This window comes from Engystomops pustulosus, chromosome 6 (assembly GCF_040894005.1).
Source record: "Engystomops pustulosus chromosome 6, aEngPut4.maternal, whole genome shotgun sequence".
In the NCBI taxonomy this organism is placed as follows: Eukaryota; Metazoa; Chordata; class Amphibia; order Anura; family Leptodactylidae; genus Engystomops; species Engystomops pustulosus.
Window position 1 is genome coordinate 151,941,889 of NC_092416.1, and position 21,307 is coordinate 151,963,195.

General features: G+C 43.7%; 1 long non-coding RNA gene across 1 annotated transcript; it reads left to right on the top strand.

Annotated features, from left to right (window-relative positions):
* The first annotated feature begins 2,442 nt into the window (after nucleotides 1–2,442).
* On the top strand, nucleotides 2,443–16,294 carry LOC140066131 (uncharacterized). The gene is made up of 3 exons (XR_011848124.1): nucleotides 2,443–2,675; nucleotides 4,379–4,442; nucleotides 16,030–16,294. It is a non-coding gene; the product is annotated as an uncharacterized lncRNA (long non-coding RNA).
* The last annotated feature ends 5,013 nt before the right edge of the window (nucleotides 16,295–21,307 follow it).

A 21,307-nucleotide genomic window follows, 5' to 3' on the forward strand; every position in this document is an offset into this window, starting at 1 on the left:
TCGAGACAAACTTTTCCTGATGCTCGAGTGCTCGTCTCGAATAACGAGCCCCATTGAAGTCAATGGGAGACTCGAGCATTTTTCAAAGGGACCATGGTTCGGGAATAAAATGTGTTAATTAATTGAAAAAGAATGTCTTCTGATAAGTTAGCAGATGTATGCAAACATCTGCAATCTATTCTTCACTGTTCCGCGCGTATATTATCTCCCGACAAGTTATCAGATGTGAAGAACAGTGAAGAATAGAATAAAAACAGTGAACACAGGATCATTTAAGTGAAAAACACAGTGAAGAATAGATTACAGATGTTCTGCACATCTGCTTACTTGTCGGGAGATACGCTGTCCCGGGATCCGCTGCTCTTCTTCCACTGAAGTCTCCCCGATGTCACCGATGTCACCGTGCCCCGATGTCACCGTGCCCCGATGTCTCCGTGCCCCTATGTCTCCGTGCCCCTATGTCTCCGTGCCCCTATGTCTCCGTGCCCCGATGTCTCCGTGCCCCTATGTCTCCGTGCCCTTATGTCTCCGTGCCCCGATGTCTCCGTGCCCCGATGTCTCCGTGCCCCGATGTCTCCGTGCCCCGATGTCTCCGTGCCCCGATGTCTCCGTGCCGCTGCCTGATGTCTCCGTGCCTCTGCCCGATGTCACCGCGCCCCGATGTCTCCGTGCCCCGATGTCTCGGTGCCCCGATGTCTCCGTGCCCCGATGTCTCCGTGCCCCGATGTCTCCGTGCCCCTATGTCTCCGTGCCCCTATGTCTCCGTGCCCCGATGTCTCCGTGCCCCGATGTCTCTGTGCCCCTATGTCTCCGTGCCCCTATGTCTCCGTGCCCCGATGTCTCCGTGCCCCGATGTCTCCGTGCCCCGATGTCTCTGTGCCCCTATGTCTCCGTGCTCCTATGTCTCCGTGCCCCTATGTCTCCGTGCCGCTCCGTGCCGCTGCCCGATGTCTCCGTGCCACTGCCCGATGTCTCTGTGCTGCTCCCCGGTGTCTCTGTGCTGCTCCCCGGTGTCTCTGTCCTGCTCACCGTGTTCTTCAATGTGTTCTTCACACATATATATTGTTCTTCACATACTATTTTGTTCGCACCGTTCCGCGCGTATCTTCCGACAAGTAAGCAGATGTGCCGAACATCTGTAATCTATTCTTCACTGTGTTCTTTACTGTGTTTTTCACTTAAATGATCCTGTGTTCACAGTGTTCACTGTTTTTATTCTATTCTTCATTGTTCTTCACTGTGTTTTTTTAATTAAATGCTCGATCTCGAGCAGGGGAAATACTCGTCCGAGCAACGAGCCGTTTCGAGTACCTTAATACTCGAACGAGCATCAAGCTCGGACGAGTATACTCGCTCATCTCTAATCTACACCATGAAGAATTGAGGCAGTTCTGAAGGCAAAAGGGGGTCCAACCCGTTACAAGCATGGTGTACCTAATAAAGTGGCCGGTGAGTGTATATATATATATATATATATATATATATATATATATATATATATATAGGCAGTCCCCGGGTTACATACAAGATAGGTTCTGTATGTTTGTTCTTAAGTTGAGTTTGCATGTAAGTCGGAAGTGTATATTTTATAATTGTAAACTCCAAATATTTTTTGGTCTCTGTGACACTTGTATCGTAAAAATTTTGGATTGTCATAAGAACCAGGATTGACAATAAAGCTTTATTGCAGACACCTTTGATAACTGTTATAGCTGTATTGTAGCGTAGGGCTAAAGTAGAGTAAATTACCAACATCCAGAGGTCCGTTTGTAACTAGAGTGTCGCCTTTAAGTCGGGTGTTCTTAAGTAGGGGACAGCCTGTATGTACTTATAACGAAGGTTGTCAGCATATGAGCATATGAGTAGGTTTGCTCACATACTACTAAGTCCTGTTTGAGCAGATATTAAAAAACATAAATTACAACTTGTACTACAAATATTTTACCAAAACTACAAATTAATCTTCTGAAAGCTTCCTGTACTTTGACATATTGTTTTCTCACTGAACTGCATTTTTATGTAACAGGTTCCGTTCACATAGTTGACCCTTAAAGTTTCCAGTTTGTAATAAAAAATATTTTCCCTAAGTACAGAAAGGCAATTGTCCTAAAACTCCATGAATGGACACTAGGTACAGTGTGCACCAAGGTACCACCTCACATGCACAATCTTTGATGACTTCTCCTTGAAGGAATTTCCATTGGCCGCCTCATGTTTATCTTCAGCTGTTGCTCACGGTTAGTAAGCAGAATCTATTTATTCTATAATTCTCTAATCAACAAATGAACATTCCATGGCGGAATCGGAGCATATGGTGTGAAGGCTCTGCCCGCACTGTAAACATTGTCAAGATATTATTTCTGTTGACTCTTTCTCTCCTCAACCATTAAAATAGGAAAGTAATTGAGGCGGTCATTATGTTCAGAGGAAAAGACTCAATTAGTCATTTCATTTTCTAAATACTCAGCTTTGTGCTTTCTGGGGAATTGAGGTTTCTGTATAAATAGAAATAAAACCAACTTTTGTTTTATTGGGTCCCTGAATAATATGTTTCAGACTTGAGTACATAAACCTTCTATTTAGGAATAACTTTTGTGGAAAGCACTAAAAGACCACAGTGATGGAAGTGTGATGGGATAGCAGATGTCAAGACACCTGAAGAAGGGCTACCATAAGTGAGTATTTACTGCGTAGTCAATTTCCAGTTCTTGACTGTTTATTGTTATGATTTATTTTTGTTCTGTCATCTTTGTATCTTTTTTTAGTCCATTCACTTCAGGGGCTTCTGATATGCCTGTGTCCATAGATGAAGGTCAAAGGGTGTACATTTGGTCTTTGTGTGGCTAGTATGCATCTGTATACTACAAAAAGAAATTCATGGAATACCGTAAAAGATTATTGAGGACGGATGACACTTTATGGCATCCATCACTGGTCTACAATATACTTATTAATATATACATTAGCACTATCCATATTTGGAAGAGGGTAGACAGAGATCAACACATTGGTGGCTGGAGGAGTCATCTGATACAATTGCCCTATGAGGAGGTGGGCGAGAGGTCCATGATCTAGAACTGGACCTCATGATGTAACGAGACAAGAGGAGAGGCCATAAAATGTATTACTCAAGATCCTGGAGCATTATGAAGTTCCCCCTAAAGTAATTTTGTATTTGGACAACAATAAAATACTTGACTCACGGATGCTCTATGTCTTCCTTGTGAGAGGAAAGAAAGGCGAACAAGGAGAGACTGGGTAGCGCTCATAGAGTAGTAATTTTTTAGTAAAACATAGCTGGTGATGTTTACAAATGATCAAAAGGACTGAGGCTCACCAGATGTAGTTGTGCTAGATTAGGCACAACACTAGTTATCGCTCAGTTGTATTGGTAGGGGTGCTGCCCTCAGATAGTGGATATCGAGACGCGGTTGCCAGGACGGTCAGGATAGAGGTAAGACGTGGTGGGTTGGATACTTTCTGATGTGGCGCACACTCAGGTTCAGAAGGATACGTCATATAAAGTAAAGTAAAGCATTTATTGGTAATCTCGGGACACAATGCGTTTCGGAGTATCAGGGACTCCTTTCTCAAGTGAAATGAGACTTAAGGATAAAAGGTGATAAATTCTGTTCGTGCCCCGGTGACATCAGGCGGCTTCCCTATGGCAGACTCCCAGTGTGTGCTGCGCTCCGCCTCCGGAGAAAGGAGAAAGGAGTCCCTCTGGAGAAAGGAGAAAGGAGTCCCTGATACTCTGAAACGCGTTGTGTCCCGAGATTACCAATAAATGCTTTACTTTACCTTATATGACGTATCCTTCTGAACCTGAGTGTGCGCCACATCAGAAAGTATCCAACCCACCACGTCCTATGTCTTCCTTGGACAGAAGCAATCGATAATTTCTTATGGAAGTGAGTCTGACCCTTCACTAGTGTAACCCCCATTTTTACAGTGAGGTGTGCTGCAGTTACCCTTCAGAGGTACAAGTTGGGAGTCCTATTAAAATATACATCCAAAGCAGGCAAAATAAGGTGGTATTTTTTGGGTATAAGACATATCTTCAATAATAGTTGAACATTTTTTAATTAACCCAAAAGTACCTTAAAGCTGCTGGACCCTAACGCAAAATCTTTTCCAGGACCCAAAATCGAATTTAAGAGTTTAGAGTACAGGCTTCTTCAAATGGGAAAAGTAAATTTCCTAAGGCACTTCGCCATGGTTGCAATTGCACCCCCTCGAGTTAGACCCCCACACCTGAGACCAGATGCAGATTTGATTTTTCATTGTTGAGGGTTCCATATTTAGGTGGAGCCTGGTAGACTAGAGGATTATCTGGTGCTTTGGTAGCCACATTGAACCATCTTGGTGTCCTTCATAGGTAAACCATGGACTTCATCAATACAGGCAGTTATTTCTACAACAAATGAAGAGAAGAACCAAATGTAAGTATTTAACCACCCACCTGGGCTGAAAGACACTAAGAACGGTAAATGGACTACTGTAAGATGATAGCTTTGTTTTTCTGTAAATGGGTTTTAGGTTTAAACATTAAGGTGGCAAGACCAGGAATAAAAGCTTATTTTACAAGAGTTGACACATTTCCAAATCCTTAAAATGTGTCCTGAGTCTCTGATGTATGTCCAAACTGTGGTCATATAATAATCTAAGAAACTCTGATCTTCAAAGGTGAAATCTGATCGCATGAGAAGCATCAAAGAAGGAATTTGGATCATGGATTTAACTGTAGGCCGACCTGGTAAAATGTCAATCCATACCAACTTCCCAAACCTACAACCATAGTCTTTGTTCTTCACTTGAGTATTTATTAAACATTTCTGAAGTCCTCAGGGTTTAAATTTATTACTAGAGTCACCAGCAATTTTTATCACTGGGTTAGCCAGGGAACAGAATTGATCCATTATATAAAAGTAGACAGAACAACTTAAAGGGTTTGGCCACTTTACATCATGTTTTTTGTTATATGTGTGTGTATAATTTCCAAATATGCCTCTATTAAAATTTCTGCTCTGCTTTCTTGATATGTAAAGTGAAGCCTCCTGTCTTTTACCTCATCAGCCAAACATCCCTCACCATAAAATGGCTACAGATGGAGGGTCATGTGACCATGAACAATCGCCCTGACAGGTCCTTATTACAATATTCTGCAAGCCTCAGAACTTTTAATAGATGTATATTGAGAAATTACTAGAGATGAGCGAACATACTCGTCCGAGCTTGATGCTCGCTCGAGCATTAGCGTACTCGAAACTGCTCGTTGCTAGGACGAATACTTTGCCCGCTCGAGAAAATGGCATCTCCCGCCGTTTTGCTTTTTGGCGGCCAGAAACAGAGCCAATCACAAGCCAGGAGACTCTGCACTCCACCCAGCATGACGTGGTACCCTTACACGTCGATAGCAGTGGTTGGCTGGCCAGATCAGGTGACCCTGGAATAGACTAGCCCCTGCCTGCACTGCTCGGATCATTCTCTGTCTGGATGCCGCTAGGGAGAGAGCTGCTGCTGGTCAGGGAAAGCGTTAGGCTGTTCTATTAGAATAGTGTTAGGCAGGAGTGATTCTACAAGAACCCAACAGCCCTTCTTAGGCCTACAATAACATTTTATTTTACTTTTTTTTGTTTGCTTGTGGCTGGGCTTGCTGGCATTAGTAGTGCAGCTAGTACCATATTGTGAGGAATTTGCAGGGAGACTTGAGTTTAGCTCTTAGTGACACACATATCAACCTCAAACACCGAAGTGGGACAATTTATTAGGGGTTTGATTAGAATTAGGCAGAGTCTGCTGATTTATTTTTTTTTACCTTTATTTCTTTTTATAGCTCAAAGTCATATTGCAAAGCAGTGTGCTTTCATTGTAGGCTACAAAATAGCCATAGGAGAACCCCAACGGCTTACTTAGGCCTACAATAGCGTTATATTTTCCTTTCTTTTGTTTGCTTGTGGCTGGGCTTGCTGGCATTAGTAGTGCAGCTAGTACCATATTGTGAGGAATTTGCAGGGAGACTTGCTACCGTTGTGTTTAGCTCTTAGTGACACACATATCCACCTTAAACACCGAAGTGGGACAATTTATTAGGGGTTTGATTAGAATTAGGCAGAGTCTGCTGATTTATATTTTTTTACCTTTATTTCTTTTTATAGCTCAAAGTCATCAGGCACAGCACAAAATCCAGTTGTGTGCTATCAGTGTAGGTTAGAAACTAGCCATAGCAATAGGATAGCATCATTTTGTTTAAAAAAAAAACACAAAAAAACACAAACAAAAAAAAATTTGAAGTTTACACTTTAATTTGGAAAATGTTTAACCCGAGGGCTAGGGGTAGAGGACGAGGGCGTGGACGTGGGCGTTCACCTACTGCAGGGGTCAGAGGCCGCTACACTCCCTAGGTTCATCATGTCTCAAATTACTGGAACTCGTGGTAGAGCACTGTTGAGGCCAGAACAGTGCGAAGAGGTGATGTCGTGGATTGCGGACAATGCTTCTAGCTATTTGTCCACCAGTCAGTCTTCCACGCAGTCCACCCATGTCACCGAAATCAGCACTCCTCCAGCTCCTCCACCTCAGCCTCCTTCCCCCCAGTCTACCCCCTCCCAGCAAAATTTGGCATTTGAACGGGCATACTCTGAGGAACTGTTTTCTGGACCCTTCCCACAGTCACAAACCACTTGTCCGGTTGCTGCTGAGCAATTTTCCGATGCCCAGGTTTTCCATCGGTCGCAGTCTGTGGGTGATGATGACATTATTGACGTAGTGGAAGAAGTGTGTAAAGAGGTGTCGGACGATGAGGAGACACCGTTGTCAGACAGTGGTGAAGTTGTTGTCAGGGCAGGAAGTCCGAGGGGGGAGCAGACTAAGGGATCGGAGGATGATGAGGTGACAGACCCAAGCTGGGTTGATAGGCCGGGTGAACACAGTGCTTCTGAGACGGAGGCGAGTCCTATAGCAGAACAGGTTGGAAGAGGCAGTGGTGGGGCCAGACAGAGAGGCAGGGCCAGAGCTGGTGCATCAGCGCCAAATGTTGTCCGTAGTCAAGCTCCCGTGGCGAGGGCTAGATTTTCAGAAGTCTGGAGGTTCTTTAAAGAAACACCGGATGACCGACGGACTGTGGTGTGCAACCTTTGCCAAACCAGGATCAGCAGGGGTTCCACCACTAATAGCTTAACTATCACCAGTATGCGCAGGCATATGAATGCTAAACACCCCACTCATTGGCACCAAGCCCGTTCACCTCCGGCCGGGCACACCACTGCTCCTTCCCCTGTGTCATCTGCTAGTCAGCCCCCTGCCCAGGACCACGGCCCAAACACCTCCCGTGCGAAAACCCCATCTTCGCCTCCACGATCCTCCACAGCATCCACCAGCGTTCAGCTCTCCATACCCCAGACGCTGGAGCGCAAAAGGAAGTATAGCGCAACCCACCCACACGCCCAAGCCCTCAACGTCCACATCTCCAAGTTGCTTAGCCTTGAGATGCTGCCCTATAGGCTGGTAGAGACCGAGGCCTTTCGAAACCTCATGGCGGCGACCGCCCCTCGGTATTCGGTCCCCAGCCGCCACTACTTTTCCCGATGTGCCGTCCCAGCCCTGCACAAGCACGTGTCAGAGAACATCATCTGTGCCCTGACCAACGCCGTTTCTGACAAGGTCCCCCTGACCACGCACACGTGGACGAGTGCTGCCGGGCAGGGCCACTATATATCGCTGACGGCACATTGGGTTAACTTGGTGGAGGCTGGGACCGAGTCTGACCCTGGGGCTGCTCATATACTGCCGACGCCGAGGATTGCGGGGCCTACCTCGGTCCAGGTCTCAAAGGCCTACTATGCCTCCTCCTCCTCCCACCCCTCCTCCACCTCCTCCTCCTCCGAATTACCATCCGTGGGCATGGCGCCATCAGTCGGTAGCTCTAGGCACAGCAGCAGTGCCATCGCTAAGCGGCAGCAGGCGGTGCTCAAACTGCTGAGCCTAGGCGATAAAAGGCACACCGCCCAAGAGCTATTACAGGGCATCACGGCACAGACTGATCTGTGGCTGGCACTGCTGAACCTGAAGCCAGGCATGGTTGTGTGTGACAACGGCCGTAACCTGGTGGCGGCTCTGCAACTCGGCAGACTGACACATGTGCCATGCCTGGCCCATGTGTTAAATCTCATAGTTCAGCGTTTCCTCAAGACATACCCCAATCTGTCTGATTTGCTCACGAAGGTGCGCCGCATCTGTGCGCATTTCAGGAAGTCCAGCACAGATGCTGCCACTCTCAGGGCAGCGAAGCGCCGCCTCCAACTGCCCGCTCACCGACTGTTGTGCGACGTGCCCACGAGGTGGAATTCAACATTAACCATGTTATCCAGAGTTTACCAGCAGCGCAGAGCGATTGTAGACTGCCAGATGTCAACTTCCACCAGAACTGGAAGTCAGGTCAGTCAGCTTCCTCAAGTCTACAATGAGGAGTGGACGTGGATGTCTGATATCTGTCAGGTGCTGAGTAACTTTGAGGAGCCATCATCAGCCTCACCATCCCGCTGCTTGGCCTGTTGAAAAACTCTCTGGTCAGCATGAAGTCGGAAGCTTTGCGCTCGTCACAAGAGACGGGGGAAGAAGATTCCCTTGTTGATAGCCAAAGCACCCTTAGGTCTGTTTCTCAGCGCATATCGGAGGAGGTGGAGGAGGATGAGGAGGAAGAGGAGGAGAATGTTGGCGAGACAGAAGAGGGGACCATTGTTCAGTCCTTCACTGTTCAGCGTGTATGGGCAGAAGAAGAGGAGTTGGAGGAGTTGGAGGAGGAGGAAATGGGCAGTCAGGCCAGTGAGGGGAGTGAATTCTTGCGCGTTGGGACTCTGGCGCATATGGTAGATTTCATGCTAGGCTGCCTATCCCGTGACCCTCGCGTTCAAAGAATTTATTCCAGCACCGATTACTGGGTATTCACTCTCCTGGACCCACGGTACAAGCAAAATCTTTCCACTCTCATCCCTGGAGAGGAAAGGAGTGTGAGAATGCATGAATACCAGCAGGCCCTGGTGCACAAGCTGAAACAGTATTTCCCTTCTGACAGCGCTAGCGGCAGAGGGCGTACTTCTGCGGGACAAGTAGCGAGGGAGAGTAGGCGAGCAGGCAGCTTTTCCAGCAGGCTGACGCTTATCAAGATGAATAAAGCCTGGATTTCTCCGGATTTTCATTCTCCACCAGGTGAAAGAAGCTCAACCTGAATAATGTATGCACTCCTCCTCCTCATTGTCCTCCTTCTCCTCCTCTTTGTACACTAATGCATAGGAAACTGGCTATTTTTTGGCTCTGGCTCTAGCTATAGTACTCTATGTATTTAATTTTTCTGGAGGGCCACCTACCCGGTACTCTGTTTTAAGCAATTTTTGGGAGTTCCACATACAGGCACTCAATCTATTTAATTTTTCTGGAGGACCACCTACCTGCTCCTCTGGTTTGAAAACTTTTTTGGACTGCCACATACAGGCACTCAATTTATTTAATTTTTCTGGAGGACCACCTACCTGCTCCTCTGGTTTGAAAACTTTTTTGGACTGCCACATACAGGCACTATCCAAATTAAATTGTCTCCATAGCAGCCTCCACATGTCGTCTTTTTAGCTGGCTCCACATGTTGTCTCCATTGCTACCTCCACACGTCATCGCCATAGCTGCCTCCAAAAGTCGTCCATATAGCTGCCTCCATACATGGTCTCCTTATCAATCGAACTGTGTCAGGCAGAATTTTGGGTTGTTTTCATGGCTTCCACATCAAACTTGTTAACTTTGTCGCCACCCTGCTGTGTAATCCACAAAATATACTGGCAAACTTTTATCATTTACCGATATTATTTCAGCGCTTCTTGCGCATCTGTTTACATTCCCCTCACCCACCATATCCTAAACTTATAAGAACGCTACTACACTTGATCTTATACAAAAGGTTCTTAGAAGTGCTGTTTGGGGAGTAGCCTAGAGACAGGGGCTTGGATTGGCGAAAGCTTGTCTGGCAGCGGAGCGCCAACTCCATCTCAAGATCCAACTAACATAGTTTTAACTGCAGCACCTTTAATCTACTACTAGTTCACTGCCTCCATACATGGTCCCCTTATCAAACGAGCTGTGTCAGGCAGAATTTTGGGTTGTTTTCATGGCTTCCACATCAATCTTGTTAACTTTGTCGCCACCCTGCTGTGTAATCCACAAAATATACTGGCAAACTTTTATCATTTACCGATATTATTTCAGCGCTTCTTGAGCATCTGTTTACATTCCCCTCACCCGCCATATCCTAAACTTATAAGAACGCTACTACACTTGATCTTATACAAAAGGTTCTTAGAAGTGCTGTTTGGGGAGTAGCCTAGAGACAGGGGCTTGGATTGGCGAAAGCTTGCCTGGCAGCGGAGCGCCAACTCCATCTCAAGATCCAACTAACATAGTTTTAACTGCAGCACCTTTAATCTACTACTAGTTCACTGCCTCCATACATGGTCCCCTTATCAAACGAGCTGTGTCAGGCAGAATTTTGGGTTGTTTTCATGGCTTCCACATCAAACTTGTTAACTTTGTTGCCACCCTGCTGTGTAATCCACAAAATATACTGGCAAACTTTTATCATTTACCGATATTATTTCAGCGCTTCTTGAGCATCTGTTTACATTCCCCTCACCCGCCGTATCCTAAACTTATAAGAACGCTACTACACTTGATCTTATACAAAAGGTTCTTAGAAGTTCTGTTTGGGGAGTAGCCTAGAGACAGGGGCTTGGATTGGCGAAAGCTTGCCTGGCATCCCCTTATCAAACGACCTGTGTCAGGCAGAATTTTCAGGTGTTTCACCAGATACATAGTGGAACTCGGCCCATCTGTCGCCGCCATGCTGGAGACCTGAAGTTGCAATCATAGCAGCGCAATATGAATGCCCCATACTGTCGCTCTTAATCATGGAAGTCGTCTCCATGGCTGCCTCCACATGTCGTCCCCTTATCAAAAGAGCTGTGTCAGGCTCATTTTTCGGGTGTTTCACCAGATACGTTATGGAACTTGGTCACTATGTCGCCACCATGCTGTGTTATCGACTAAATATACCGTCAACCTTTTGTTCACATAGGAAATCATTTCACCTCCTTTGGTGAAACCTGAGTCCATTTAGGGTATGTCGCCATGACACTCTCTAGCCTGCTGCCGCTGCCTCTGCATGCCGTCCCCTATAGTGTCAGGGTCAATTATTGCATGTTTTAGATGCTATCTAGCCTCATTCGGTCACTCTGTCATGGCCATGCTGTTGCCAATAATTTTGGCATAATGGTGCGATTAAGCAGCCTCAGAGGCATCCATGCATGCTGCCCCTGCTGTTTCCTGTCCATTTCCGTGGTGTTTCCATCCTTTTCTGAGGTTCCCAGGTGTTTGGCCAAGCTTCCATGTGCAGAGCCTTGGTCCCCTTGAAAAATGCTCGAGTCTCCCATTGACTTCAATGGGGCTCGTTATTCGAGACGAGCACTCGAGCATCGGGAAAAGTTTGTCTCGAATAACAAGTACCCGAGCATTTTAGTGCTCGCTCATCTCTAGAAATTACCTAATATCCTACCCCCAAAACTTACAAACTAATTACAAAAAACATGAGGTAAAGTGGTCAACCCCTTTAAAATAGGACATGCACATTGAAACCAGAAGACCACATTCTTCTCAATATTGACCGTCAATCTAATGTGTATTGAAGCAGCTCATATTTTCCATATTAACAACCACCACAGATGGGTGTAACCCCCTTCCACAACCCACCATCTTTACTTCTGGGTTACCCTCCATCAGTCCACATTTTATCTCTGCCTCCCCCTCTTCTGTTCCCTTCACTGGCTTCCCAGTGCTGGGGAATTTGGCATAGAGAAATAACAATGACATGTAAGACTAGGCACAACCTGTCCTCTACTCCTATGCTGATGCCTCCCCACATTTAATCTTCAAATATGTTTGATCTGCTCTTTGATCTGATTTTCTCGCAACTATCTTCAAGGATAGGTCATAAAAACCTAATAGAAGCAGGGCTGACTTTTCTTGGTTAATTTCAACATACCAGAGGGCTACCCTCTTTGGCTAATTTGCTCAGCTCAATGGCTAATCCAAACCCCATTTCATACTGTGAATGTGCTTTTAAAAAGCAGGTTCTGTCCAATGAAACATCAAAAAGATGGTGTGTCAAAATAAATGCAGAAATGGTGGGGATGGACAGAGTCTAGTATTGAGACATCGGAGCCTTACTGAAAATGAAAATAAAGTAAGTTTCGATTTTTGGTTTAGGCAAAAACCAAACAACTTCTTGTTCCCCATGGACCAACCCTTTTGGTAATTACAGAATATAATTAAAGGACATCTGTCATCAGATTACCTAATAGTAGATGCTTACTACTCATCTCCCGTCCGTGCCCATCTTCTGCAATCTTCTTTTAGTATGTTTTAGAACTACCGCATTTAGAAGAAAGAAAGCTTTTTAAAAGTAATTTATTCACGCCCCCTCTCTACAATACTTGCACTCCTATGGGGAATGCTATGATCACGCATAGGGGGTCATTTACTTACCCGGTCCTGTCGCGATCCAGCGGTGCGTACTCAGGCGAGGATTCGGGTCTTCTGGCGATTCACTAAGGTTGTGCGCCTGATGTTCACTAGGTGTCGCTGCTGCGCTGAAGTCCGCCAAGGTCCGCTGGAGTTCACCAACCCATTTCCGGTGCATGTGAGTGATTGATTTTGCGACACAATTAGTTTATTCAATTCTGCGGTTTTTCCAAATCCATCGGGTTTTCCGACGGCCACACCCCACGATTTCTGTCGCATGAAGCCGGCGCAAAATCTGATCGCATGCGCTAAAATCCCGGCGGAATTCGCCGCAAAATGTATGTTTTAGAACTACCGCATTTAGAAGAAAGAAAGCTTTTTAAAAGTAATTTATTCACGCCCCCTCTCTACAATACTTGCACTCCTATGGGGAATGCTATGATCACGTATAGGGGGTCATTTACTTACCCGGTCCTGTCGCGATCCAGCGGTGCGTACTCAGGCGAGGATTCGGGTCTTCTGGCGATTCACTAAGGTTGTGCGCCTGATGTTCACTAGGTGTCGCTGCTGCGCTGAAGTCCGCCAAGGTCCGCTGGAGTTCACCAACCCATTTCCGGTGCATGTGAGTGATTGATTTTGCGACACAATTAGTTTATTCAATTCTGCGGTTTTTCCAAATCCATCGGGTTTTCCGACGGCCACACCCCCCGATTTCTGTCGCATGAAGCCGGCGCAAAATCTGATCGCATGCGCTAAAATCCCGGCGGAATTCGGCACAAAATGGAAAAAAAAACGGGGAACCCAACGAAAGTGCGGCCGCGGAACCCTAAGTAAATGAGCCCCATAGTAGTCACATCACCAGCTATCAGAATATTGTGTAGGTATGCTCATTATGATGTTTTAAGAAGCTTTTTTTCTACTTAATGCAGCCGTTCTAAAACATACTACAAGAAGATTACATCACATGGGTACGGAACGGGGAGGTGGATAGTAAGAATCTACCGTCAGGTAATCTGATGGTAGATGTCCTCTAAAGAATATTCAGTACTTGGACCTATTGCATGGTACATGTTGCTCGTTCACGTCTACTAGGTTTGTTCCTGAAATGTTCATCTTCAAACTGAATCTGTGTAATGGAATCTCACGTAGGCTTCAAGCTTTCTGATGTTCAAAGACATTTCAGAGATTAACACATAGAAGTCCTATTAAAGAATAATGACTGGTTTCGCATCTCCAGTGTCTGAGATTTACTTTGAAATAAAATTGACCTTCAGAGAAAGATGTCAATGCAATCCGCGGAGGATAGACCGGTGATTACAGAAGCAATTCTGGAGGCATATAACTTACCATTCAGCAGTGAAGTAAATGTCATACATTGGATGCTAAGAAAAATCCCTTGGGGGACTACCCTGCAGAAAGAGGTCTACAGGTCTTGCCGAGCATTGTGTGTAGAGCGATATCTTCATCTATAAATATCATTGAGCATCAAAACATAAAAATCTTTGTACTGGGGCCCAAAAAGGACAGCGAGATGATCAAATATTAGCACAAATAGCTGTAATATAGACTCAATAGAGCAATGGTCAGATATGGAATTGCTTCCATCGGGCAGTAATAAGAAGCTAACAGGCTGAATTACTTTCATGCTGGGAGAGGTCGGCTTCATTCCACATTTTCCCAGAACTGGCCATGTGTTTGGGGACCCTATTAATCTTTGCAATTTTTGAGCTTTGTGAAACTAAGTATTAGAAATATATAGTTTTTTTTACATTTATTGTATATTGTGTTTCTTTGGTTCTTCAGGGGATTTAAAACCCCTTTCCCCATTATTTCTTCACTGCAAAGGCAGATTCTTCAATAGAAAGTGGGAAATGACATCATAGTTCTTTCCATTAAATCCCCTCCTAAACCAGTGATATCACCAACCCTAAGCAAATAACTCTGTTTTCTATCTATTTACTTATGTTGATTATCATTCAGGGGACATTTTATAGTCTATTTTTTTGCCTAAAGAAGCCCAGGGCATTTAATACTTAGGTTATCAAAGGACATGTATCTTGGTGAAGCTGGGTCTACTCCGTCCCTGGCTGTCAACAACTGGAAAAACTATATAATGTACTGTATAAATTATTTTTGTATGGATTGACATGACATAAACATATATAATTGTGACTTTTATTTTCTTTATGGATATTATTATTTCGGGAAGTGCAGACAGTCACCGGCTAATGTACAAAATAGGTTCTTTAGGTTTGTTTGAATTTGTATGTAAGTCGGATGTAAGTTTGTATTGAATTTTAAGTTGAATTTGTAACGGAACAGGTATATTTTATAATTGTAGTCAAGACATTTTGCTGAACTTCCAATGAACTTTGTGGTTCAGGTCCAGTCAATACTAGTTGTGACAACTTCTTGCCCTAAAAGCCTTTGTACCTGGCCAGACAGCATGACCGTTAAAGTCAGTGAGGGGGAATTTACACCTATTTAACTGTTAAAGGCAGTTTTTATTGCTTAAACCTGTGCCAAATTTATGACCTGTTTGAAAAAAATTTGGCACATCTTTTGGTTTGTCCATTTTCTACAGCACCTGTTTACTGCAGTGAGATAAGACAGTCATTTTTGAGTTTTTAGATTCTCAGTTGATTAATGTGAATTTTTGACAAATTCTGTACAAGGAGGATGTACAATATCCAACACAATGGGGCAGATTTACTTACCCTGTCCATTCATGATCCAGCGGCGCGTTCTCTGCGGTGGATTCGGGTCTTCCAGCGATTCACTAAGGCCACCGAGGTCAGCCGGAGTTCACGATCCATTGCTGGGTCCAGTGACACTTTTTTTTTTTTAAATGCGGCGGTTTTTCCGAATCCGTCGGGTTTTCATTCAGCCACGCCCCCGATTTCCATTGCATGCATGCCGGCGCCGATGCGCCACAATCCGATTGCGTGCACCAAAATCCCGGGGCAATTCAGGAAAAATCGGCGCAAATCGGAAATATTCGGGTAACACGTCGGGAAAACGCGAATCGGGCCCTTAGTAAATGACCCCCAGTGAGTAGATATTAGCAGATCTATTCCTCAGTTTGTATGTTCGGTACATGCCATTTTTTCTGGCATCAAATCGAATCCAAAATTTTTTTCTGATTTGCTACAGACAAATCATTTAAAAATGTCAGCCTGCAACTGCTGTCATTCATTTCAGAGCTTAGGTAGGGGGATGGATGAGGAAACAATTTGTAAAAAAGAATTACCAAACGAGCTTTTCATGAAAATATCAGTGTTCAAAAGGACTAGAGGAAGTTACATACCAATTTCCAGGACAGTGGAGGAACATTGGTATGAAACAATTCTATCCAGACCTGAATGAAATCTTATGAAAAATTTGGTGAAGCTCTCGCAAATTGAATCTTGGGTTTGGTCTCTACCAGTGAGTCATCTCATGTAACTAATAATAATTCTTTTATTTATATAGCGCACACAGATTACACAGCGCTGCACAGATCTTGCTGGATCAGTCCCTGTCCCCACAGAGCTCACAATCTAATCAACCTACCAGTATGCTTTGGAGTGTGGGAGGAATCCGGAGGAAACCCACGCAAACACGGAGACAACAAACAAACTCCTTGCAGATGTTGACCTGGATGGGACTTGAACCCAGCACACCAGCGCTGCAAGGCTTTAGTGCTGACCATTGAGCCACCGAACAACTGAGGCATTATGGTCACATCTATAATCTTCTACAGGATTTCTTTTTCAAATCTACAATCATAAAATAAAATTGAACTAGAAACATGGATATTTTTCGTTATCTGTTTAGGTGATATATTTCCTTGCCATCAGTTAGACTAGAACTCCATTTATTCCCAGTCATGTGCCCTTTGACTACCCAATATGTTTGCACATTCTTCTTTTTCATATTCTAGCCCATTCCTGTTGAAACATTTGTGATCTAGAAGCTGGAGATTCTTTAGAAATCAATAGTGGAGAACATTTGCTGCTAACAATATTTATCTGGAGACTGGAGACCGCCATTCGTTTCACCTCCGGCTAGTGATACATTGCTCTCTTTTTTCGCAGCAGTGTGTATTTTTTGGAACAACCATGTTACAAAGAGATAAAATAGCCAAAGGAACTGTTCAAGGATAACAATGGGGTGATGCGTAACTCTACAAACACATATAAGCATATAAGAGCAGATGGATACTGCAGCAAAAGCCCAATTGAGGGAACAGTAATGTGTTATTTCATAAAAACAAAATTTTCCAGTATTCAATATTTTGTCAGCAATCCCAAAAGATAAGCTACATTCTCATAAGGTCATTCTCAAGCTTGACACGTGGCAGAAGATGGGTTGTATTTTCAATTTCATTCATTTCTTCACATGATGAGTTTCTCAGGGTGATAAAACAGTGGAGTTGCCTTAGGGGTCAGCTTGTTAGAAGGCACCTAAAAATGGAGAATCCAGCAGAAAATTAAGACCCCCTCGTAATATTTGAAATGCACTAATGGCGGCCACTGCTAATGTAGGGTATAAATTCATATAGTCAAATCCAACTCACGTACAATATAATGGCATACAAAAGGAAAAGAAAGACACATGAAAAGCCAGCTAGATGTAAAGAACTTATCTTTATTAATTATCCAAAATATATAAATCACACACAACCGATAAAAGACTGTTGGGTGACATTTTCACCATTTTTTTTTTTTTTTTTTTCTTCAACAAGTTTTCTACATTTCACATGACTGCTGAGTCTACAGAGAGTCTACAGAGCCAGGGGCAGCTACTTCAGCTCCATGCTCTGAGGAGTGTAGAAGGAAGAAGCAGTAATAAACCACATCTCCCTTCTCCTTAGGGTCTTTGGCTGCAGATACTGCAGCGTCGTCTAAAGACGTTGCTGCAGACTCCGGACCGGCGCCCGCTGACCTCTAAAGTCAACAGGTCCGAAATAGGTTAATAAAGATAAGCTGTTTACATCTAGCTGGTTTTTAGCACATCTTTCTTCTCCATTTTTATGCCCCCTAATAATATATAACATTATATGCCGAGGTGAAATTTGCATTTCTAGGTCCCCAAGGTAAGTTAGGTTTTGGGGGCCCCCTTATGCACAGTTGCACTCTTAATGGCAGAGCAGGGAGTCTATTGCTCCTTGCATTGCCATAAGTTTACATTGTATTTGCACTGTTATCTCCAGTTCCCGGAACTGGCTGTTTTTTTCACAACTTGTTCAAGACGATTGGCTGCATTCTTCCCCCGTGTGAAAACTCCCAGGTTTACAGACAATTGTCATGGGTAAATCTGTCCTCATTTGTATGGTAGTTGTCAAGACCAGAAAAGTGTTAACCCACAGATTCTCATAATCTTTGTCCCTGTCCACTTGCCAGCCCTGCATTAATCTGCAGGCAACAACACTGTGACAGATTAACCAGGGTAAAACCAAGATGGTGATGAGGTACAAAATCGTAAGGCAGAAAAATTGTTAAGGTTCAGGTAAAAGATCAGGATCAAAGAAAACATACCAGAAACTCAGAATATCATCAAGAAGCCAGAAAGACAATTCATAACAGGCAATGGGTGTCATGCCCAGGAAACCATAAATGTATTGACCAATTGTCTCCCCAAAAGTCGAGTGGTTCAGGCATTCAGAGGTATTTTCACTTCGGCAAATTAATGTTACTGTATGATGATAAATAATACAATTTTCCAATATACTTTCTGTATCAATTCCTCATGGTTTTCTAGATCTCTGCTTGCTGTCATTCTACGGAAATCTTTATTGATTACTTCCAGTGAACAGAAATCTGACCATGGTCACACAGGTGCACGGCTTGTTAATATCATAAAGAGGAATCAGAGCTGTGTGATATAACGAGCCGTGCACCTGTGTGACCATGGTCAGATTTCTGTCTATTGGATACAAACATAGAAGCTTTCTATAGAAGTACAGAAAGCAGAGATCTAGAAAACTGTGAGGAATTAATACTGAAAGTATATTGGAATTTTATAGAACTTGTCATTATTCAAACAGAACCAATTACTTGCTGAAATGGGAAAACCCCTTTAAGGCTTTGTGCACACACATTCCTGTCTCAGATGTGGTGCTCAGTGGGAGAACTAAAGTGCAGAACCTTTCTCCAGCAAATATCAAGGAGCAGGGAAGGTGCAGAAGGAGTAAATTCTGACAGTAGTATTATTTGTAATGTATCTGCAGAATTTTGTGGGCTCTTTAAAGGGGTTCTCCAGTGACAACAAGTTAGCCCCTATCCTCAGTATAGGGGCTAAGTTATCGATCGGTCTCCGTAATGGGAATGAGAAATAACCCAGTTGTACCCCCAATGAACAGAGTAGCCAGTTGTGCATGCGCCGGCTGCTCTACTCATCTTTATGGCACTGACAGAGAGAGCTAAGTTCTATATGGCTATGGATAGGGGTTAACTTGCTGTCAGCGGAAAACCCCTTTAAGCTATTGTTATACATTGGGCATTAGATGGTACTACTGTGAAAGTTATATCTTGGTACTGTATGTCAATAGGGTGTCACTGTGTCAAATTATAAAATTGTAATAAAATATCAAGAAGGGGACTTTATGTTGTTGATTTCCGTGTCCATTTGGTATTATGACACTACCCATGTTAGTCACTCCTAAAAATAAGAACTATTAGGCTACTCATTGTGTGATAATAGGCAGAATGGCCATATACATCATAGCTTCATATTATCTAAACCATATGTCTAATGCAAAACAGAGAGAAATCTCTAAGTGTACTAGGGTGTTTTATGGTGCTGTCTATCTCTCATCTATTCTAGTATTATGCGATCTAATACTTACCTTCATTTCAGTGTTTATTCCGAATGCAGAATTGATCAAGCTTCACTTCCATGAAACGCAAATACATCTGAATGTTTAGACATAGCATACCTACTATGCTTCCATGTCTAAGTAAGAGAACTGTATACTGTAAGACTATCTGCATTGACGTGACGGCATGTATGTTCTGCAGGAACAATAGTGTATACATGGACATGATGCAGGCCACCTGGGTGGCCTCTGCTGTGTCTGGATATATGACCCAAAATACTACTTATACATCTAGTCATTGAGGGAGATTTATCATAAGTCTTTTAAGTCAACCAATCAGAGCTCAGCTTTCGTTTTCCCACAGTTGGTTATAAAATGAAAGCTGAGCTCTGATTGGTTTCCAAGGGCAACTAGACCAGCTTTACCTGAGAAACTTGATGATAAATCTCCCCCATAATATCTATCATTATTAGAATTGTCCTAATAGCCCCCATACAACGCAGGAATGATTGCAATAATCCAGGTGGATCCAATTGTTTTTGGCCAGATTGATGGCTGAGAGTTTAAAGAGAACCCGTCATGCAAAATAACCCCCTAAACTAAATATATTTTCATAAACTGCCATTAGAAAGCATTGCCTCTATCCCTTCATTGTCCCTCTACATGTCTGTAAACCTAAGCAATGAGGTCCTAAAGCTGTATGCAAATGACCTGTGAAATGTCCAATGAAGCATTAGCATATTCAAGCTGTCCACTCTATTCATAAGTGGGAGGCACAGCCACACCCCCAGTGCATGACTGACAGCCTGTATAATGATGTGAGGCTGTATAATGATGTGCTTCCTGGTGCTTGTAGCCACGCCCCCTGCAGCCTGTGCGTGCATGTGTGTGTATAGGAGAGATACAGCAGCTCCAGGCAGCCATGTTACAGGAGAACATGTCAGATTCATGTGTAGCTGATGTCTGTGTCTCTCACCTGTATATTAGGAGGATGCAGCATGTCAGCAGATGCAGCACACACACTAGCCATGCTTTACTATACATTACACACAGACATGAGCAGGGGGAGGAGAGGGGAGGGGTAACAGCGATGACATCACTGCCTCTGACCATGTGACCAGCCTCATTTACATAATAAAGAATAGATGATTTTACAATGATTAATGTATGAAATAACTAGATAAAGGCTGGGATGGATCTTTGTGAGCTGCTGCAACAGGTAGAGGTGACAGGACAAGTGACACAGACCTGATGACAGGTGTCCTTTAAGAGGCATTAAAGGGGGTTCTCTGGATTAAGGCCACAAATGTACTCAAGCATGGCACCAATGTTTACTTAAATGTGCCCTAGGAGCTGAAATTTTCCTTTAAATATTTTTTTACAGTGTTTCCACAGGTCTTGCTCAGGGTGTGGATTGACCAGAGAGGCAATAGCTGATTTCTGGTATTTTTCCAAATGGGGTAAATTCCCACACCCTTAACATATTTTAATAAAGTATATACGCAGGGATTAACAAAATTAAACACACCCTTTACATACTTCATTGCCAAACTTTTTGCTAGCAAAGCAAAACTGACACCTAATTGCCAACCAAATATGACTAGGCCCCTTCTTTACTAGGTCTTCATAGCAGCTGCATTTTCTGCAGGGGTGTAACACAGTGGTAGCAGCCATAGCAGCCACTATGGGGCCCACAGTGTCAGGGGGCCCTGTCATCTGACTCAACACTAAAGAATGGAGGATGTGCATGATTATATATATAGTTATCAAAAGAATGGGGCAAATAAATAGAATTAGGGTGAACACATCTGAATAGATAAGTAGACGAAAGGAAGACAAAGGAAAGTAGATGTGTATAGATGAAAAAGTTCTTTATTAATTACAAAAAGAGCAGTGATAAAAACATTTAAAAGCCCTAAAACACAAGGGTATAGAATCACAATAACTCCC